Source organism: Mastomys coucha, unplaced genomic scaffold (assembly GCF_008632895.1).
Source record: "Mastomys coucha isolate ucsf_1 unplaced genomic scaffold, UCSF_Mcou_1 pScaffold14, whole genome shotgun sequence".
Lineage (NCBI taxonomy): Eukaryota > Metazoa > Chordata > Mammalia > Rodentia > Muridae > Mastomys > Mastomys coucha.
Window position 1 is genome coordinate 135554791 of NW_022196896.1, and position 4674 is coordinate 135559464.

General features: G+C 42.7%; 1 pseudogene; it reads left to right on the forward strand.

Annotated features, from left to right (window-relative positions):
• The first annotated feature begins 3602 nt into the window (after window positions 1–3602).
• Window positions 3603–3939, forward strand: LOC116089505 (annotated as a pseudogene).
• Window positions 3940–4674: the final 735 nt, after the last annotated feature.

The following is a 4674-nucleotide window of genomic DNA, read 5'->3' on the forward strand; positions in this document are numbered from 1 at the left end:
ACTTATTAACACTGAATAAAGGCCTGTTAGGAATGGTCCAAGCAAAATCAAGTCGTGCTTAACCCTTAGAATGACAGAACATGATATTTCACCCAGGAAGAGAGAAATAGCAGCCAAGAGGCTGGTGCTAAGCACCCCAGTGGCAGAGACACAGAACCATCATGAGGCACAATCCTCTCTTGTTCTGAAGCTCATAGGAGTGTGAGACTCCTGGAAGAAAAGAGGGCAGGGTGAGGCTCCCATTAGTCAACTGCACTGCACTCAAGACTCGTGATTCCATTTAAACTCCTGTTTAACTCAGGATTCCTTTCTCTCCTTCTTTACTTCTTTCTTTCTTCCTTCCTTCCTTCCTTCCTTTCCTTCTTTTTAGGGATTATTTATTTTATGTATAGAGTACACTGTAGCTGTCTTCAGACACTCCAGAAGAGGGTGTCAGATCCCATTACAGAAGGTTGTGAGCCACCATGTGGTTTCTGGGAATTGAACTCAGGACCTCTGGAAGAGCAGTCAGTGCTCTTAACCACTGAGCCATCTCTCCAGCCCCTTACCTCAGGATTTCTGTGAAGCAATGAAGCAAAGGATAGAACTCATCCCTCTTGACTGGCAGGGATTTACATCATCAGAATTTACCACTATCACTAAGACATTTCTTGCAGTTCAATACTAGAGAACTTGCCTACTATGAGGGACTAGATCCTATACCTTATAATAAAAAAAAAAAACAGACAGACAGACAGACAGACACACACAAACACACACACACACACACACACACACACACACACACACACACACAAACACTATGGTTGGCAAGAGAACTCAAAACTAACAATATGAATTCCATCTTCAGAACCGACATGGAAGGAGACTGAAGGAGAGAAGTGACCTCTGACATTCACATATGAGCCATGGCACATGATTGAAAGCAAGTAAATAACTAAATAATTTAAAATAATAATAAAAAAGTGCTAATATATTGCCTGACACATATTTTTCTGACAAAAAAAAATCTCTGCCTACCTCTATGTATCCAAAAGGTGGATGGAAACACACACACACACATACACACTGCCACTCACACACACAGCCACAGCCACACACACATACACATGCACATGAAACTAAGCAACTATGTCAGTGACATTTCAGGCTGTTATCCAACAGTAGTTGGTAAGGATACTAGGAAACAGTCATGGAAGGCTCTGAGGCCTGAACTCAGGATTACATTTGAGGAGGCAAGTATGAATACCTACAGCACAAGTGTCTATTAAAACAGAGAAAGGTGGGGGCATGGAGGAGTAGCACTCTGAAGGCACCCAAGCCAGGCTATGATTGGAAAGGCTCCATCGATGCCACGTATAACACTTCTCATTATTATCCATACCAGACAGAACCTTCAAATGACCTAGACTGCTATTATAAGCCAGGTGGATTTTTTTTTTTTTTTTGAGACAGCTGCCTAAGGAGAAAATGTAAACCACATGCATCACACAATGAAATTCCATCATTGAGTCTCCTCGGCTTCTCCAGCTATCTACTTAGAACCATCCCAAAGCGTCTTCATTTACTGAGTAAATAGTTTCAGATGAGTATAGCCATTAATGAGGAGCTAAGAAATAGTTAGCAACACCAGCAGTGGCTGTCCCTTCTTAGTAAAGAGCCACTAATCAGCTTTTATGTCAAGTTGACAAGATGGCTCAATCTGTAAAGCACCACTCATGCAAGCATAAAGACCTGACCTCAAATCCCTAGAACCCCAAGTAAAAAGCTTATCATGTGGTAGTCACCTGAGACCCTAGCATTGGAGGCAAAGGCATATAGACACCTGAAGCTCACTGACCAGCTGGCCATGCCAAATTGAAGAGCTTTAGGGTTTGTGAAACACTCAGTCTCAAAAACAGACAAGGTGTAGAGTGATTGAAGACCCCTCTCAGTACACATGTGTACACACATACACTTGCATGCACGTGTGCACACACATGTACACACCTGTGCACACACATGCACAACTCCTTACATGCCACCAATGAAAATGTATACATCACCAGACACCTAAGACTCATCACATGTCAGACTTCACCAAAAGAACACAGGAAGCACAAGATACCAAGTCTTCATGCTGGATGTGGTGGCTCATGCTGTTAATCTCAGCACTCAGGAGGCAGAGGCAGGAGGAGCTCTGTAAGTTCAAGGCCAGCCAGGGCTAGTGAAAGCCTGCATAAAAAAAAGGTGGTGGGGAGGGGCACAGGCTTTGTTATTCTGATGAATTCATTCTTCCATATTTATTTTGAGGGACTGTTGAAGAAGATGAGATGAAACACTTCGTAGCCAGATCACAGAACATTCTGTTAAGTTAAAAGAACAACAGAGAAGACACAGCAAACCCTGTTGGAAATTTCCTTCATCCCCCCCCAATCTACCTACCTCCCCCTAAACTCCCACCCACGTACCCCTTCCAGTACACTTGATGCTGGGGATGCATCTCAGGGCTTCCTTCCTACCAGGCAAACACCCTACCAACCGAGCTATAGCTCCAACCCCATTCATTACTTTAAAACAAAGTCAAAAAACATTTCTTCACTGGATGACAAGGTTTGCAGCATGGTAGCTGAGGATGTTGGTCATCCTCAGTTGTAGGGCACAAAGTTTTCTAGTTCCATCCCTAGTACAGCTAAACAAGCAGCAGACCAAAGCTTGCTAGTTATACCAAACACTTACTCTTGAGGCTTTTGTTTGTTTCGTTTGACGGGGTCTTACTATGTAACCCTGATGGCTTGGCCTGAAACTTGCTCTTGTAGACTAGACTTGCCTCAGATTTACAGAGATCCACTTGTCTCTCGTAAGTGCTGGGATTAAAGCCTTGTGCTGTAAAGCCCAATGCATTTTCCCTTAAAGCATATAATTAATAACAACAAACCTTCTGAATGTCTTTGTGACAACATGAAACAACTCCTATACTGGGTAGCAACACTTAGTCACTTTGCACAAGGACAGTTCCTGCAAGATCATCCTTGAGTATCTATCTATCCATGGTATTCTAAGTCTATACATGTCATATGTCTAAGTAATATGGAAAGACAGGGAAAGGGTTGATTTAATTTATTGATTACATAATTCATTTCATCTTATCAGCTTGGTCCTATTCCTTAACAAGTTTTTAAAACCAAAGATGACTACATATATAATGATAATGAAGTATTTGTAAGGCAGAATATTTGTCAACATACCTTGAAGAAAATAACTTGTGAATCTTGAATATTTGTAAAGACCCAGACAGGAAGTGAAATGCTTTCTACAGACGACAACAACCAATATCCATAAGACCTCTCTGAGATGTGAGCTAATATTTTCTGCATTTTCCTGGTGATTAAAAATTAGGCTTAAGGAGCTGGAGAGATGGCTCAGAGGTTAAGAGCATTGACTGCTCTTCCAAAGGTCCTGAGTTCAAGTCCCAGAAACCACACTGTGGCTCACAACCATCTGAAATGAGATCTGACGCCCTCTTCTGGAGTGTCTGAAGACAGCTACAGTGTACTCCCATATAATACATTTTTTAAAAATACTTTTTTAAAAATTTTCACTTGGAGTGAGCTACAGACAAGATGGAAGCATCTCTGAATTCTCCGACCTCTTATACCCTGAGTCTCCTTGACCAGAAGTATAGTTGGGAGCAGCTTCAGGAGCTGGAAGAACACTTTAAGATGGAACCATACCCAGACCTCCAGGCTCGAAAGATCATGGCCACCAGACTCAAACTGAAGGAGGAAGAAGTTGAGGCTTGGTTCATCCAGCAATCCTTGGAGCAGGAGATGCAGCGACCCCTCCTTGGCCAAGCTGCAGCAGTCTGCCCGGGATGATACCTCTTCTCCTTCCCACAAAGCCCTCTGCTGCCAGCCACCCAGCTGGAAGTACAGGTTCATCCCCATCAATCCACTGTAAGCACAGTTGCTGATCCCCCTTGCTTCCCCACGGGCCCACTCCTACATGTAGCACAAAATCTGCTTCCCCCCAAATGCCCTTCCCTTTCAGACTCCTGGCTGCACCAAACTCACCAAATGCTGGATGCATTCTACAAACCTCAGGGTCCATGTTTGAATACCTAGGTGCCAGGACAGATGTCATTGGACAGAAATAGTGTGGTCGAGGCCGAGGCTGAGTCTCCACCTAGGGCCTCCACTAGAACCTGCAGGGCCACACCCCACAGGTGTCAAGCTAATTCTTTTAACAGCCTCCCCTCAAAGGTGGCCTATACTTCAGGCTAGCTATCAACTCAATCTGTAGCACAGTATGACACTGGCTTCTTCCCTCCTTTCCCCAGGCATGATTACAGACTAACTTGTACCGCCACAACAATCATTTCCCAAGAGATTAACTGTTTAACACTGCTAGCTTTTTTTTTTCCTCTTGTGCCAATGAATATTTTATTGTTTTTTTCTTTTTTGTGTTTGTGTCTGTGTTTGTATTTTTGGTCTATTGGTGTTTCTAAGGCAGCCACTTGGGGATTTAGATGTCAGAGTGGCTCATTGATTAAATGCAAATGTTTATATATATATATATATATATATATATATATATATATATATATATATATATATATTTTAAATTAGGCTTAAAGAGATTCTAAGGACCAGTGAGATGGCTCTGCAGGTAAAGATGCATCTCTGGGACTACTGG